At 35.6% G+C, this 19313-nt stretch overlaps 1 long non-coding RNA gene across 1 annotated transcript; it reads right to left on the bottom strand.

Moving 5' to 3' along the window:
• Window positions 1–501: 501 nt before the first annotated feature.
• Window positions 502–18222, bottom strand: LOC107060083 (uncharacterized). Its single transcript, XR_001473137.1, has 2 exons — window positions 18092–18222; window positions 502–823 (listed from the first exon to the last, which is right to left on the bottom strand). It is a non-coding gene; the product is annotated as an uncharacterized lncRNA (long non-coding RNA).
• Window positions 18223–19313: the final 1091 nt, after the last annotated feature.

Genomic DNA, 19313 nt, shown 5'->3' with positions numbered 1-19313 from the left:
GTCCAAATGACTTCAAATTTTTTTGTAAATTGATGTTAGCTTTGTAAAGGTTAAGTTTTTTTAAACTAGACCATCAGATACTATAACAATAATAATATATCTAGTGTAATTCTACAAGTGAAGTTTAGGGAGGATAGAGTGTACGAAGCTTTGGACATAAGATCAAAATGTGATATTTACTTGATTAAACAATACTCTATTTATCCCAATTTAGGTGTCTTACATTTTTTTTGGTCTGTTCATGAGTGTAATTCCTTCTAGATTTAGCAAAATTTTCAATTCCAACATTCTACATCGCAAATCTAAGATCTCAACAATTTAATCAATACACACATTTTTTAATTAATCCCACAGAATTTAAGATCAAAAAGAGATATTTACTTGATTAAACAATACTCTATTAATACCAATTTAGGTGTGGTATTATGATCTTACGATCTTTTGTTATCCCAGTTTCATGAGTGGTTTTGAGAATAAGCTCAATTCTAATAGAAGACAACCTACTTCCACACTTACATAAGTGACATTTTTTAAGAGTTCTCTTGTAAGTTTAACACTCTACCCATACGGGATACAAATTTTCATTAAGAGTTTTTATAAACTCAACCTCCACAATTCACTACAGGAAACAATGCACTCACATCATAGAAAGGGAAATAAAATAATGCATTTCACAATAAGTCATCACATGATTCATTTTTTCCATTGAATCTGATTATAGGATCTCTAGTCCCCGGGTTGGGTTCCTCATATATGACTCGTGGATTTACAGGCTTCAATCCCATCCCTTATATGTGCTTCAGACCTTTTCTCTTGTTAAAGCCTTAATAAAAGAATATGCAAGATTATCATTAGAATTGACATAATCAACATTAATGGTACTACTTGTCAAATATGATCTCACACTACTGTGTTTCCTTCTTATAGGTCCGAATTTACTAATATAATAATTGTTTTGAACTCTACCAATTGCTGTGATGTTGTTACAATGAATTAAAATAGGAGGAATTAATTTTCCAAAATAAAGTATTTGAAATAACAAATCCCTCAACCAATTTGCTTCCTTATTAGCCAAAGCTAAATCAATATTAGAGCCTCCATGGTAGAGTTAGCAATTATAGTTCACTTTTTTTTATTTCCCACAAATAGCACCACCACCCAAAGTAAAACTATAACCCGTGGTAGAACATGAATCCCCTGATAAAGTGTTCCAATCTGCATAAAAAAAATCTTCAAGTACAACATGATAGTTTTTATTGAACAAATGACAAGTTTTTATCCCGATTAAATATATCATTACTCTTGTTATAACATGCCAATGTTCATTACTTGGCTTTCTTGTGAACCTGCTAAGTACTCCTACTGCATATGCAATATCAAGCCTAGTACAATTAGTAACATACCTCAAACTTCCAATTAAGCTAGCATATTTCTTTTGATTTATCACATCATTGTCACTTTGAACAGGATATCATTTTGTTGATGAGAAGTTCCAACATCTTCATCAGCAAGATTCACAAACGACATGCTAATAACTCACTACAAGAATAATGTAACGGGAGGTAGTTAAAACTTAAGTTTTATCATAATATCTTTTGTTGTTTTGCTTGTGATAGAATTTGCACAACATCTTTTGGTTGACGAAAAGGTCCCATCATCTTCCTTGGCAAGCTACACACATAATTGATTCACATAATAAAAGTTGAGGGTGACATGGAATGCAAAGTGTATGCAAGTTACTTAATTATAGAGAAAAAGATGGAGAAAAATATACTTACTTCATGAACACTTTTAGGTCCATAAGATACACCAATCCCAGCATTGTCATCAACATTATATGTAGTTGCTCCAGGCTTAGCAACTTTCATCTTTACCTGGAGTTCCCCAATTTTTGTAAAATAACATAATATATTTATGTTAAGTAGGTGTTTTAATGATTCTACCACCTCTATTTTTTCCATTCTCATTCAATAATAACATAAGTCATTCACAAAGAAAAATCAGAAACTAATATAAGCATGTAAGATGCATAGTTTCAAATTAATTACCATTAATTTCTTTTTTCTGTTCTTTGTCAAGTATTGTCTTCTCAACAGAGTCATAATCCTTTCCCTTTTTCCCGTCATTGTCTACATCAAATTTTTTATTCTGTTTCATCTACTTATGGTCCTTTTCTTTCTTTTTCATTCCAGTTTCATGCCAAAGATATTGTAGAATTATACAAAAACTAAGTCTACCGAATTATATATCTAAATTTATAAATTTAGATACATAATTAAGTGAACTTATTCTTTGTATAATTCTCCAGTGTCTTTCGCATGAAACTGAGATAAGAAAAGAAAAGGAGGAACATAAGAAGATGAAGTAGAACAAAAAATCTGATGTAGACGATAAAGGAAAAAAGAAAAATGACCAACATGGCTCTATTGAGAAGACAATACTTGACAAATAACATAAAAAAGACATCAATGGTAATTAATTAGTAATTATACATCTTACAAGCTTATATTAGTCTCTGATTTTTCTTTGTGGATGACGTATGTTATACTTAATGAGGAGGGAAAAGTTAGTGGTGGTAAAGGCATACCATAAAACACCTACTTAACATAAATATATTATGTTATTATACAAAAAATTGTGAACTCCAGGTAAAGATGGATGCTGTTATACCTAGAGCAACTAAATTTAACGTTGATGATAATGCTGGGATTGGTGTATCTTCTAGATCTAAAAGTGTTCATGAAGTAAGTGCATTTTTCTCCATCTTTTACTCTATATTTAAGAACATGCATACACTTTGCATAGTACGCCACCCTCACCTTTTATTATCAGAATCAATTATGTGTATGCAGCCAGTGGCGGAGCCACCTTACAATGAGGGGGGTCATCCGACCCCCCTTCGGCGGAAAATTATATGATTTATACATGGTTAAAATAATTTTTTAGGTATATATAGTAGATGTCGACCCCCCTTCGGCTACTTCGTGTGTCTATATATTTAGATTTTGAACCTCCTTATTGAAAATCCTGGCTCCGCCACTGTATGCAGCCTGCCAAGGAAAATGACGGAACCTCTTGTAAACCAAATGATGCTGTGCAAATCCCATCACAAGAAAAAAAACAAAATGTATTTTAATAAAACTTAAGTTTTAACTACATCCCGTTATGTTATGCTTGTAGTGAGTTCTAAGTATGTTGTTTGTGCATCTTGCCGATGAATATGTTGGGACTTCTCATTGACAAAATGATATCCCACAAGCAAAATGGAAGAAGATACATTACTTATCCCTATTACGAGAATTGTCCCCCATTGAGCTTAGCTCTTCACCTAACGGTGAAATGATTTTCACATAGGATTGCATAATTGAACAATCATTGCTAGTGCTTACATGGTATACGATCTTAATAAAGTAAATAGAAACCTAGGTGAAAACAAATCTTAATAAGTAACCTCTGGAGCAACTATAATATGTTTTTAAATAGACAACTACTTTCTTGCTAACACTAAGAACAAATTACTCATACGTTTAGACTAGTATGTTGGTGTTTCTGATAAAAAAATATTTTTTTATGCAGATGGAGTGATAATATTTCTCCCGCCTCAGCTTCACAGATGGAAGGAGGTAGAGAGTTGGTGACAAGATGTTACCAAATACAGTTTCATTTAATTTCTTCAGCTTTGAGAACTTTGTTGTTAGTCTCTTATCTACTTTGTGACAATTTTTTACGAGATCATATATGCTTATAGGTGTTATCTCTTCATAGTTTGGTGTTACATATATTGCATACCTTTTAGATTATAAGTGTTTCATAGAAGTACTCCTAATAAGAAAATATTCAAGAGTTAGATTCCCCCAACCTCAGCCATTTCACTCTAGAATTTTGTGCCAGTATACTCTCCTCAATATTTACTTATTTTTTCAGTGCTTCTTTGCATTATTTTTCATTTTCAAATAACTCGGGCAAATGGTTAGGCCTTCTCATATGTTCTTTATCTCCATAAGTTGTTTCCTCACTTGCTTCATATTTTCTCCCTCATTTGAATACCCTTTAGACTGCATGATCTTCATGGAATCCTTGACATATTTCAACTTAGACCCTACTCTGATCACAGGTTGACCTTGCATTTCTATATCCCAAGCAACACTAACTATCTAGAAAAATTGTTTATGTTTAGCAAGGTGGTTCTGAATTCTATAAGGTTTGGCTCCATGTATTGATGGTGTAAGGTTGATGTACAAATGAGTATGGTCAGATATAACGGGGTCCATGATAACAACCTCAAGGTGAGGCCACTTAGTCATCTATGAACATGACTATTTTTCCATGTAAAGAATCTTCCCACAATTCTGTTCTGTCAAACTAGTGTCCATGAGAAGATTTGAGAAATCCCGAGTTTCTCTGTCATGTGTATGAGCCCCTCTTATTCTATCTTTTAGATTTAGCACAACACTCAAGTCCCCCATTATCATCCAGGAGTTTGACCAGCTAGAATCAAATATTTTTAGATCATCTTAGAGATTCCTCCTGTGCTCTATATTATGTAGTCCATAAATGACATTGATGTCAAAAGTAGCATCCAACTCAAGTACATTTATTGAGCAATGTATGAATTGAGAATAAGTCCCCAACACAGCTACATCAACCTCAAGAGCATTCCAAAATATCAGTATTTCCCCCCTACTAGCATGGTCATAGTTGTGGCGCCACCTCCGGCGGGTAACACTTCCCTTAGAATGTGTTCAATGGTAGCTAAAATGGATTTCTTTTCCTAATCATCATCTTAATGAAATTTTTTTCTTACTGCTTATTCAATCCCTTTTTACTTCAAGTGGCTATCTTTATCTATCGAATTTTTAGGGGTCGATCTCCTTAATCAGTGTTCCCCAGCTCCTTTGGCCTTTGCCTTTAACTTTTCAGGATGGTAGTTTGTAGGTATTGTCATCAAGTGGGTTATAACCATTGTTAGTCTCCACTACAGATACCTCCACTCCTCTTTTTTTTACTGTTGACTTGCTTTTTACTTGCTTCCACCCTTCAGGTGAGATCTATTAACTTTGAGTCTTTATCCCCAAAATCTCAATTTTATCCAGCTGTGTTGGCACATCATTGTTTTTCTTAGCCTAAGCTATCTTTTGCCAAACTTGCTTGGCCATATGAGTTTTAGCTTGTACATTTCCTCTGTTTGGTCCCTTTGCATAGTGTCTCTGCACTTGCTGCTTTGTAGTTCCTCCTACCTGTTTTTGAGTTTTGAATTGGCACTGGTGCCTTATCCGGAGGCACTAATAGCAGAACAGATGCCTTCATTTATAGGTGATTGCCTCTATTTATAGCTGATTGCCTGGTCAAACATCTTGCCATCTAGTCCTGTTATGTTAATCTTCTCAGGGAGGGCTTGGGTTACATTCATCTCGATTAGGGCCCAGACATATGATATCCTCTTAAATTTTGAAGTGCAGTTATCTGTAAAAAGAGGGTTTCCCAATCTATTGTTGATCCTCCTAAGTTTTTCCACTACCATGAAATTGAGGGGGATATCAGGTTACTTTACCCACAATGGGATAGTCTTCATCATATCTTCCAAGGCTTCACAATGATGGGTTTGATATTGATTAGGTGTGGACCTAATAGCAATACCTCATCTATATTTCTAACATTATGAAATTTCAGCTTGAAGTACCCATCATTGTGGAAGAACATCTCTGATTTTGTGGTAACACAATGTTCAATATCAAGGATAAAGTATTGGGACTTTTTAATGATGTATAAGTTTGATACAAGATATATAAACTAGTGTATTTATAGGACTACACATTTATTATTCACCTATGTAAGTGTGAGTGTAAGCCGCTTCAAGGAGAATTTGGTAAGGCCAATTCTCAACGCACTTATGAACCAGGAAGTATTCCTAGAAGAAACGAACAAGACGATGAGAACCAAAAAAATAGTTAAAGGGTTAACTATGTAACTTATGTTGTCTAAGTATACACCTAAACTAGACGGTTCAAAGATATCAAATCCACTGAATGACCGAGTATATTCGGTATACATTCACTATGAAAAGTTCAAAGGGAAACCTACTTATCTAGATGCAAATAATCCTTACGTACGAGACACACAAGTTTTTCATGCATATGTTTTCACAATAGTCATTCCCCATTCATGTGGGGGTTTATTGAGTTTAAGCAAGGTGTGAATGTGAAATAAGAATGAATGAGAAACTGAGAATATCCTTATTTAAGAATCACATAATTTTTTCATGCATATGTTTTAAAAATACCCATTCCCCATTAATGTGGGGGTGTTGGGTTTAAGTAAGGTGTGAATTGGGAAATGTGGGAAAACTAAGTGAAGAGAAAATGAAAAGTCAATTCTCCCTCATTAGTAGAATAGAGGAAAAGTTTTATCCTTATATTTGGAAAGACTTTCTTTAAATCTTAAAGTGTTAAGACAAGTGTGTTCTCTCACGTTGTCGTCGTCATCGCCCCCCTCACGTTGTCGTCATCATCGCTCGTTCGGCTCGATTTTGACTTTGGTACGACAATTGATGTGATTGATTGATAATTTTTTAGACAATTTATTTATTAGTCTCATTAGTTAATTATTTTCCTAATATTAATTCACCGAATAATTAATTAATTAATTAATTCACGGAACAAAATTAATTTGAGATTTATGAAATTATTTTGGAAATGACCTATTCCTTTCGAACATACATTTCCTCCCAGCAAACATCACACATATTCAGAACAAATGAGTCTGTTCTGAACATGTGAGTTCACACCTATTCAACACAAATCACTAACTATAAATAGTGAGGTGTTTCCTTTGTTTTTGCATTAATGTTTTTTCTTCTGCATATATTTTCTTTTGAAATATCTTCTGCATATATTTTCTTATAAACAAGGTCGATTCTTTGTGTGATTTCATTGTTGACTTTTGAGTCTGCTGAAGTTTGAGGTGTCGCTACTTCCTTAACAAGTATATCTCTTTTATTCTGGGAGGAAATAATTGACAAAATCTGGTACAGTGAAGGGATTAAATTTCTTAAGGACACACATGAATTTTTTGTCCTTGGATATTTTTTCTTTTCATCTTAAAAGTATTTTTTTTTTACTATTTTGAACACAGTAGATTAAAAGTTATAGATTCAGGCCTTTAGACTTTTGGGACACAACCAACTGATCTTATGGCTCACCATATGGGTGTTTCACCATTATCATATCTTTCTCCTCATCCTAGATCGAGGCCTTTAAACTTTTAAGACACAACCAACTGATCTTATGGCTCACTTTATGGGTGTTTTACCCTTATCATATATTTCTCCCCATCCTATATGTAGGACTGTTATGCGTTTGGAGGAGAAACATATGTTTGATATATTTATCAAGATAAGTCCTACTCGTTTTACTAGAGATTCAAACCAGAGTGCTTTTGAGTTCTAGGTTAGCTGTGGTGAGAGGTTGTATAACCTCAGTTGGTGGAGTAACACAAGGTGGATGGCCTATATTGATTCTATACTAGGTGGTTCACCTTCCTTGAATTGGACTCAATTTTTAGAGGCACTCTTAGAGAATTTTATTCATGCAACCTAAGAGAGAGAAAGAAGGACCAATTTTACAGGCTTCGACATGAGGGCATGATGATTATCAAGTATAAGGTGAGATTTCATGCCTAATCCCGTCATGTACTAATGATACTTCCCAAGGAGGTAGAGAAGATTCAGAAATTAATTAGAGGTTTGATAACTCTAATTCATATGGCTACCACTCAATTAGTTTTTTCTATTTCAATAAGTGATACATCATGCTATGAAGATTGAGATGATTCGTAGGCAAGCATATGGAGACAACGACAAGAGAGTTTGTAGGTCTTACATTTTTAGTGGTATTTAATCCAGACTTAGAAGTTTCTTAGCTACAAGTTATTGTTCTTAGTACAGTCGACCAATCCATACACCAGTTCACTCAAGACAAGTTTCTTGAGACTTGTATGTTAGATATTCTTTCTGTATTAGGTATTTGAGTTTTTTTCGGCCATATCAACAACCTATGACTAGAAGATGATCTTATGAGTGTGGAGATGTGTCCCACTTTGTATAGGATTATTCCAGACTTAATCATGGTGGAGCCTTGCAGATTTCTCAAGTTCAGACATCCAAAGCAATTACACAAGAGGATGAGGTGGCTCACACTTATATAGAGGTGTTTCACAAACTTGAAGGGTTGGTAGTATAAGAGTCATTATACTGGGGTGACTATGCCCATTGCTACAATTTCATGATTAAACCCAAGGCTAAGGCCTCAAATAATTTGATTATAAGTATTGTTTTAGTACACCATCAAAATGCTACAATTTTGTTTGATACTTGATATATGTTCTCCTATGTGTCTTTATATTTGTGTTGGGTTTAGATATGTTCGGTAACTCTGTATCTATGACTATAATATCTTTCCACTCTCATGGCTGATTTTTTAGTAGTGGTTCAGGTGTACCAATCCTGTGTAGTCACATTGATAGGGTACAATATGCAGGTGGACTTGATTATATTGGATGTGGTTGATTTCAACATCATCTTGATTATAGATTGACTTTATCCTTATCATGAGATTGTATAATGCCGGGCTAAGATAGTTACCATTGGAGAGATGTGCTAGTCCACCGTGTGCTAAGGGACCGGGTTGATAATACACTAGCAATGTAATAAAAGATACTAAATTATAAAGTAAAAACAACAGGGAGTTTTACGTGGAAATCTCTTTGCTTAAGGAAGAAAAACCACGATCTATCACAAAGGGTTCTTAAACTGTTTTCACTATTTTCAAGCAACAAGTGAATACAGACTCCAAATGCACATACATAGGTTTAACTCTTAATCTCACAACCTTTAATAAGCCTATTACAAGAAAAGTCAAAGAAATACCTCTATTTTTCACTATATTAACTAACTCTAATTAATATAGACTTCAATCACATACCACACAATTAGCTCTAACTGTGTTCATATGTTACCTTACAACAAACTGAATGTGTTCCTTTATAGATTAGAAACAGATCCTACAAGTTTACCACATCACAAGCATTTCCTAGCAAACAGCCAAAAGACACACTTGATAACTCTAATAGGTCCCTTGAGGTGTGTGTTGGAAGCTTGAGTTCTTCAAAGACAAAGTTTACCGTTTTGTTTGCTTTAAAATGCTTAACTAGGTTATTTCATGTCAATGAAGATACATTATTCTCTGAACAAAACAACCTAGTGTTATCTGATTGGTTGAGTACACTTTTCTCGTTTCTTGTGCTCACCAACCGCGTCAGAAGTGACATATTTTATAGCTATTCACCAATTGACTTGAGATACCTGATCAACTATGGGACCAGGTTGCATGTTTGTGAGCATCATCAAAATTTTAAATACTAACATTTCCCCCTTTTTAGATGATGACAAACAAACTCTTTAATCACCGGCATTTCCAAGTTCAGCTTCCCTTGTCACCAATACATTTTCCCCTTGTCACCAACACGTTCAATTCCCCCTATCACTAACACATTCATTTCCCCCTTTTGACATCATAGAAAAGATAGAGCCGTAAACGAAAGCAAGATTTCAAGAAAAAACATATGAATTCAGAGCCATAGGGCAACACATAAAATGAGTAACTAAGCAATGGGAAAAGAGTCAACAAACCAAAAATAAGGCAAGATATCATTGAGACAAGACAATATCCATCATTCTGACTGTAAGTGAAATAAAAAAAGATAACAAAGTCACAATGCCATTGTCAGGACCAAAAGAGAGAACCAGGAAGGACTTTAAGATGGAGGGGATTAGGGGACAATTGACTATAGGAGTAAGTTCATGCCGTTATTCGCATCCTCATGGACCTGGAGAAACTTGAGGGTTAACGCCTTGACCTCAGCGTCAAATTTGGCATTTGATTCGACCAACTAAGCATTGTGAGCTTTTAATGCTTCAACATCCTCCTTCCCACATGTACTTGGACCTGGTCCTTGAGATTGTTCCTTCTGAAGCAATGCTTTAAGTCGCGTTATTTCCAAGTCCTTTACTGCCAACATGGTATTAAAATCTTCCGTTTCATGTTTTAACACCTTTTGTTGTTGAAGAAGCTCAGAGACTTGAGATTTTGACTTCACCTTTCCCTCAATACATTTGCACTAAATTAAGGTAGACATGAAAAAGGTCTATTTTATTGCTCCAGCCACCCCTTTACCAAGAGGCACGTTGAAATGGTTGAACACTCTGTTCATCAAGTACCTATAGGCCATTCCATGGTTTCCATCCTTGACTGTCATGATCTTGTGCATGAGTTCCAGCATAATTCAAGGAAGGTTCATGGCTTCATACTTGTCTAGTAATTCCATGAGAAACAGACCGGCTGAAGAAGCCACATTTCCATTTTACATGGGAAGAAGGACTTTGTTCACAAATACAAAGTATAGTTGATGTTCACCCTTAAGATATTTCTTCGGAATTCCAGAGGACCTAATAGCTTCCACCTTGATAGTGTCCTTAATATACACCTCATATGGCACACACCCTTCGACTGAGCCTACTCCCATACATGGAACTTCCAAAATGATACCCAAGATATCCTGATTCAAATGAATATGTATCCCATGAACCTTAGTATCAATGCTACCATCATCATTCAACAATATTTTGTAATAAAACTCACGAACCTTATGTTCATGCGGGAAAGGAATATGTCATTCAAATAGAAGCTCTCATTCTTGTAAGGCCACACAGTCGGGAAGAGCTCTCATGCTTGGTTTGTCCAGAATATCCGGATCAAACACCTTACCATTTAACACTTTTTGTGTGTTTAGAACAACGACTCGCTCCTCACTAGTCAACACTTTGCCACCTTTTCCCATTTTAATAGGAGAACCAGGTCGTTCCACATACTTAGACCCAGGTTCCACTATCTCTTCCACTAGTACTACTAACTCTTCCACAGATTCCCTTTTATCTCTCTACTTGCGCTTTGTTACACCTTTTGACTTTGATTCATGTGCCTTAATATTTTTCCCATCTATAGCCTTTCTGATTTTGTTCACCGCCTGTACTATATCCTGCGATTCTGTAGGACTATTGTTTGGTTCCTGTGACATGTCAACTAGGTCCTTAGGCAGAACGATTTTGTCCTCAAACATGGTTCCCTTTTTGTGTTTGTGCTGAGTTGTTTGTGATTTATTGGCAACCATGGCATCATGCAACAGTTTTTATGAGCTTCACGAGTGGAATAACTTTTGACAAATCTTAGAGGGACACACTTGATCAATTTTCCTTTCCCCTTTTTAGACCTTGGGATTTTCAAGGGAGCTTACTTCTCAGACCCCTTTTTTTTCTATGAATCTTTGGATGGTAAAGAGGATTGAGCAATTATTTCAGAAGCAATGGGTTCTTTCTCATTTGCTCCCCCTCTAACATTTTGTTTCCCTACTAAAAGAACAACTTCCACCACGTACTATTGAACAAAGTCAAGTTGTGTGTGAGTGTTTAGGGTATGATCAAACAGTGGTTCCCCATATTTAACTGGATCTAGTAATTTGCACTCCATATCTGAAAATGGAGGTTGAATATCTCCATTCATCTCAGTTAGGCTTTGCACAACCCATTCTTTGTTAGCGGCTAAGATACTAGACTCCGTTCTTTTTTCTACCAAGAGATCTCCATCAAATAGTCATCCAAACAGAGTTGATGACACAGGGCCAGGTTGGGATGTGACTTTTTGTTCAATGGGTTGCTTCTTAATATGAGGTTTGGAAATAGATCATGCCTCTGAACAAGTAGAGCCATCGAGGTAGTTCTCAAGGGAAGGAGTGAGAACAAAAGTTAGAGAACAATGGAGGTTTTCGATTGGAAGGGCAATTGAACTATGGGGTTCTGCAGTTTGAAGGAGCAACACTTTGGTGGTGAGAGTAGTTGACTAACTTGTTTCTCTCACTCCGTAGACTGGAGTGGAAGGAGAGGGTATCTCAGGCAAGGTTGAAGTTTTGAACTCAAAAGGATTTGAAGTTTCGATTTCTGGAGACATGGGTTCTTTGCTAAAAGAGGAAGGGGATTTTGACATAGTTAAGAAAATTGAAGGAAGTATTCGGAAAAGTTAGAGAGATTTGAGTTCTTGAGAAAAAAGTTAGAGAGAGGGATGCCTTTTTAAAAAAAAGGGGTTTTGTAGAAGGGCTCCGATCCCTGAACATAGGTGACCTTTGGGTTTTGAATAAGAAAATGTGTTACTTCAAGAGACATAGACACGTGGGAAGTGAGAGTTAATTTTGCAATATTTCATACATAGTAAGAAGATAATAACCTCTGAGTAGGGACCAGGTCCCTCTTTTTGTTCATACATCAACTACCCTGACTAGGTCGTGTCTTCCGCTTCTCTCTATCTAACTCACCATGAGTGTATACATGAAGAAGGTTCTGAATTTAATTCATACATAAATTCAAGACAAAAAGCAATGATACCTACCTTCTAATCGTAGTCAGTAAGAGCTTTGAATGCATTCAAAGCAAGAGATTAGTTTGGTTTGAGAAACCCTAGCCTCAACCTATATTTGACAAACTGATATTTGCTTAGAGCTTTGGTGAAGATATCAGCTACTTGATCTTCCATCTTGCAAAACTTCATGATGATATTTCCCTTGTCAACATTGTCTCTCAAGAAGTGATGCCTAACATCAATATGCTTTGTCCTCTTATATTGTACTATATTTTTCACCATATTCAGAGCACTGGTATTATCACACATAAGGGGAATTATATCAGTGAGTACGGAAAAATCTTCAAGTTGTTTCGTTATCCATAGGAGTTGTGCACAACATGACGCAAGTTTGGAATGTGGATAATGCCACTGAGTTCTGCTTCTTAGTTCCCCAAGAGATTAATGATGATCCAAGGAAGTGAGCCATCCCAGAGGTACTTTTTCTATCAACCGAGTACCCTGCATAGTCCGCATCAGCATATCCAATAAGATCAAATGAGTTACCTCAAGGATAGTATAAGACCAGGTCCTGAGTTCCTTTTAGATATATCAAAACACGCTTGGCTGTCTTCAAATGAGATTCCTTAGGAAATGCTTGAAATCTCTCACACATTCCCACGCTAAACGCCATATCATGGCTACTTTCATTCAAGTAGAGGAGGGATCCAATATTTCCCCTATACATGGTTTCATTTACTGCACACCCTGCTTTATCGTTATCAAGTTTTGAGCTTTTTCCCATGGGTGTGTCAAATGTTTTTCCCTCCAGCATGTTGAACCTTTTGAGCAACTCTTTGATGTACTTTTCTTGACAAATAGAAGTGTCATGTGCCGACTGCTTGATTTGTAACTCCAAGAAGAATTTGAGCTCCCCCATCATACTCATTTCAAATTCAATTCCCATCAAGGTAGCGAAGTCATTGCATAATGCATCCGAGGTTTCTCCAAAGATAATATCATCAACATATATTTGGAAAATGAGAAGTTCCTTCCCTCTTGATTTCAGAAACAAGGTGTTATCAATTTTTGTTCTCTTGAAGCCATTTTCAAGAAGAAATATTCATAATCTTTCATACCATGCCCTTGGTGCCTGCTTCAGCCCATATAGAGCCTTATCCAATCTCAGCACATGATTTGGTAGATCAATGTCTTCGAAACCAGGAGGTTGCTTAACATATACTTCTTCTTTCAAGTACCCATTCAGTAAGGGACTTTTTACATCCATTTGAAATATCTTAAAGCCCATGTATGAGGCAAAAGCAATTAGAATTCTGATAGCCTCCATCCTGACGACAGGAGCAAATGTTTCGTCATAATCAATTCCTTTTTCTTGATTATAGCCCTACACTACCAGTCGCGATGTGTTCCTTGTGATGACTCCATTCTCATCCAATTTTTTTTTCTGAACACCCACCTAGTTCGTATTACACTTCTATCTATTTTTCTAGGGACCAGATGCCACACTTGATTTCTTTCAAATTGATAAAGCTCCTCCTAAATTGAGTTGATCCAGTCAACATACTTTAAGGCTTCCTTCACTCTTTTGGGTCAAAGGTGGAAATGAATGATGATAAAGCAATGAGATTTCTAGTTTGAGACCTGGTATGCATCTCAAAATCTAATGGAGAGACAAGATTGTCCATTAGATGAGATGACTGATGTTTCTATGCTATCCTTTTTGAAGACTCAACTGATGGTTCTGCAACTGATTCATCATCCTTAGAGTCAGCTTCCTCAATTCCATCCAAGTCTGCAGTATTTGTCTTGTCTGATTGACCAAGTCCCTCTTCAGAGTCAGAATTTTCTTTCAGTTGAGACAATACACTATTTATGGCTTCTGGAAGTAGGATATCTCTTTGCACCTACATAACCTCTTCAATTTCAGTCTCATATTTGTTCTTTATACTGTCTATTTCACCATTTATCAAAGATAACATGAACACTTTCCTCAATGCATAGAGTTCCTTTATTGAAGACTCTATATCCCTTACTTGTTGAGGAGTACCCCCACGAAGATCATCACTCTTGGGATCAAACTTTTCCAGATCATCTTTGCCATTGTTGAGAACGAAATATTTGCAACCAAAAGCCATAAGATAACCGAGCTTAGGCTTTTTTTTGTTCAGCAATTCATAGGGTGTCTTTTTTAGAACAGTTCTAATAAGACACATGTTATTTACATAGCAAGTTGTGTTCACCACATCTGCCAATAAATTCTTTGCAGTATTAGAATCAATTAATTAGCATAGTCCTTGCAATATCCACAAAGTTCTATTCCTCCTCTCAACTACCCCATTTTGCTGAGGGGTTCTGGGAGCTGATCCCAACAATTTTGCTATCTAGCATTATTTGAACCATTTTTGCAAAAATGATCAAGACTTTAGATTTTTCATCCTTGCTCCTCAGAAACACGATCTAGGTGAATCTTGAGTAATTATCAACTATCATAATAATGTACTTATTTCCACCACTACTTTAAATTCTTACAGGTCCGCACAGATCTATATGAAGAAGTTCCCGCGGAGTGGTTGTGCTTACACCTTTCTTCTGTTTAAAAGAGAATATGGCTTGTTTCCCTTTGACACATGCATCACAAACATGTTATCTGCAAATTTCAGTTTCGGTAGACCATGAACTAGGTCCCTGACACACATTTGCTCAGAAGTGAAGCACACACATGTCCTAGCCTTCTATGCCACATATCAGGATTGTCTCTTTGAGCACTGAGACACGTAAGATTATCTCCTTGTATTGAGTCCAAATCAACTACATACATGTTCTTGAGCCTTTTACCTATCAATATCACCTCACGAGAGGTTAAATTTGTGATAATACATTTGTTAGACAGGAATCTAACCTCATTTCCCTTGTCACAGATCTGAGATACACTGAGAAAATTATACTTTAACCCATTCACATAGTTCACATCATCTATGGAATGCTTCACATATCTTCGAATTTTCCCAATACCAAGAATGTAACCCTTCTTTCCATTACCAAACGACACACCACCACCTTGATGTAACTCAAGAGAAAGGAATTTGTGTGTTTCTCTAGTCATATGCTTGGAACATCCCTATCCATAAACCAACATTGACCACTTCCTCTCTTCTGCAGATGAAGAATTACTTGTTAGATTTAGGAACCCACTTGAGATGGAGTTCCCAAAAACTAGACAAAGGCTTGATAAGAGACTTCCTAGTCCATAGAGGCAATTATTTTTTGTTTAACTTGTCACTGGGACTAGGTTCCTTTATCCTTTTTCCTTTAAGCTTAGAATTTTTTTCCAGGATTTCATTCACTTTCTTTCAGGATTCACGATCTTTTTTTAGATGACCATTTCTACTACATTAAGTACACAACAGGTTATTAGAGAAATACTTGTTGTGAGGGTTGTAGGATGGATACATCTTCTGACATCCTAGACCTTTGTGTTGTATTTCTGATTAGTCAAATTTTCTAGAATTTGTAAAGAGTTAGTCCATTTCAAGGATTTATTTAATTCATCCTTAGCTTGACTAAGATCCACTTCTAACTGAGTATTTTTTTTCTAGTGCAGCAGCTAGTTTTAACTTAGAATTTTTTAAGTTCTCTTCTCGTTCCAACTCAAAACTACTAAGTTTCTTCTTTCCATTTAGAGTAGTTTCAGGTTTTTCCTTGAGTAGCCGATTTTCAGCCTCCAAAACCATCATTCGATCATTTATTTCAGACATTTGCGATATTAAGGTTGTTATTTCATCTTGGCAGAAATCTAGATTCTCATCCAGAGCATCCTTTTCAATAGTTAATTCATCTATAGAATTAATCATAACAACAATGAGCTTTCTTAACCTTTTGATGGAGTATGTATTCATGTTACTTTTGAGGTCAAGAAGGGTTACCTATTCCTTGATGTCTTCATCATCTGTTTTTGACATAAACGAGAAGAGAGACTCAAAAATGTCTTCATCATCTTTGACCACCATCTTGGAAGCATCTTCATGTTGTTCTAATTCCTCAAAGTCACTGGAGTATGTTCCCCATACAGCAAGAGCTTTCTTTACCACCTAGTTAGCAATTGTTTTTTTTTCTGGCATTGTCAGAAATCTGGTCCCTACACTTTTCTCTATCTCTTCCGGTCTTGGCATACTCTTTGTATTCTAGCTTGTGCATTGGACAATCTCTCATGAAGTGTCTTGGATTTCCGCACTTGTGACACATATCACTGGCATTTGTTGATTGACTACAGTTTCCCTTTCCTCAAAAATCCTCCATGATTTTTGACTATTTTCTGAAATCTTCTAGTCAGATAGGACATCTCATCATCATCTTCCAACAGTTCACTTGGTGATGCTTTTAGTGCCAAGGACTTGTCTTTCCTTCCGTCCTTTTTGGAATTTTCTTGCTGCTTTTTTAGTTCATATGTTTGAAGGTTCCCAATCAGCTCGTCCATGGTAAGAGTATTCGGGTCCCTAGCTTTACTGATTGCATTTACTTCGCTTTCCCATGATTTGGGAAGGACTCAAAGAATGTTTTGAACCTGCTTGCTTAGATGAATAGTTTTACCAAGACATCATAGCTCATTGGTGATGGAAGTGAATGTGGTGTGCATCTCATGAATGGTATCTCCTTCTTTCATGCTGAAGTTCTCATATTGAGTAGTGAGCATGTCCACCTTTAATTCATTCACTTGGATGGTTACTTCATGGGGTGTTTTTAAGTAGTCACAACTCTCCTTGGTTGTTTCAGATGTTGAGATCATGTTGTATTCATCAGCACCAATTCCACAAACCATTAGCTTCTTGGCGTTATAGGTCTTTTCTATCTTCTTTCTGTGAGCTTCATCATATTCTCTTCTGTTCTTAGAAACCACTCGAGTTAGCTCTCCTTCTTGGACATCCATAGTGGAAACAGGGCCATTGATAATTATGTCACATAGTTCACTGTCTTCTTCCATGATATATTCATGCATTTTAGTCTTCCACCGGTATTACTATCCGTTAAAATGAGGGGACGAGTTGTAGACTGTCCTTCTTCTAAGATTGGTGGGGATGCTATCTTTGTAGGATCCTTTCTTGATGTTAATCAGATAGAAAATTCTGCTCTGATAACTATTGAAGAGATGTGCTAATCCACATTATGCTCAGGGACCAGGTTGATAATACACTAGTAATACAATAAAAGAGACTAAACTATAAAGTAAAAACAACAGGGAATTTTACATGGAAACCTCCTTGCTCAAAAGAGAAAAACCACGAGTCACACGACATTTTTCAATAGTTTTAACTATTTTCAGGCAACAAGTTAATACAGACTTCAAATGCACATACAAAGATTAGCGCTTTGGCTTGGAGTTGGGCACTCATTTCATTTCTATTCTCTTTGACAGAGTTCAAGGAACTTTAGCGCTTGAACAATTTGACAAGGAGATGGGAACCATAAATGGAAGTAATTCTACTTATCAATTAACACTTCAATGTATTAACTTCTTAACAGGGAGTAATTACAGTTTCACTCAAATCTGAATCCAAACACTAGAAATAATATCCATTATCCAAAACCACAAAAATAGGGCATACCTCAAAAGAAAAGTGACTAAGAAATCTTACATGTTCTTGCAACATCCATTAATGGTTGGATCAACATTTGCATCATACCTTTTTTTCTGAATCACTTTCCTTTTCTTTTAAATGTTGAAATACTACATCAAAAAGTGAAGATAAGTAAAACAAAAGACCAAAAATTATTTATACAAAATCAAAAGAAGGGAAAAAGAAATTCCCCAAACTATAGATCTAAAACATTTTTAATGACAAATGAGTTTCTCTATTAAATAAAAAGAAGAGGAAGCTTCTAAAGGAAAAGAGAATTACAACTGAAAAGATACCACATAACTATAAAGCTAGATTAAAACCATACATATGAGAATTTTTTCCATAATACGCATTTATTTAGAAGTGTAGGCCATTAACATAAATGAAATTGGTCAAGTATCCTACATGAACTGTAAAAAAGATCAATTTTTTTGCTATGGTCGCTCAAATTTTTTCCCCTAAGTGATTATATTTCTAGAAAAGGGTGAATTGAATAAATTACCATGATATATCATTACAGAGAATAATCAATCTACAAAAACTTGAGACCACTATTTTGGAAAAGGTCTTAGCTTGTCAATTTATATAAAGGATACATGATATAGGGAAAACAACAATTATTGCAAGTCAATAAATGGATGAAAATGATCTAAAGAAGTAAATCTTATTGTTCGAGATTTTTAAGAAAGAAATTAATTGCATTTAACTAAAAATGCATATTTGATAAATAAAAAGTTGGGTAGTCTTAAATTACTCTCTCTACATATAGATTATATATTGAAATATTATAATATTGCATTGACATGGCATAATCAGTGGCATACCAAAAATTTTCTGAAGTGTGTTCCAACTTTGGATAAGTAAATACTATTATTCTATATGAAAGGTTTGAAGTAATATAGTGATCCTCATAGTCGTTGTGTTTTTTCTTCTTGTTTTGCTTGTTTTGGCCTTCTCGCAATTTCACTATTTATTTTATGACTTGTAGAGATGGATGACATAATTCTCGAGGTGTTCTGACTAGTTTCTGAGGAACAGTTCCTAATTTTAGAGTTTTGAATTGTGAAAATTGACCAAAATCAATAATTTCGGCTAACGAGCTCCGTTTTGAATTTTGATGATTTTACGAGATCTGGGGGTGATTTATGATTTAGTTAAATATTTTACGTGGATCTCAAGGTATCTGAGAGTGAATAGTGTCATTGAGTTGATTTCTAGTTTTTTCCTAAAGTTTAGA

Source organism: Solanum tuberosum, unplaced genomic scaffold (assembly GCF_000226075.1).
Source record: "Solanum tuberosum cultivar DM 1-3 516 R44 unplaced genomic scaffold, SolTub_3.0 scf00058, whole genome shotgun sequence".
Taxonomy (NCBI): domain Eukaryota; kingdom Viridiplantae; phylum Streptophyta; class Magnoliopsida; order Solanales; family Solanaceae; genus Solanum; species Solanum tuberosum.
This window is presented reverse-complemented; position numbering and strand designations above follow the sequence as displayed.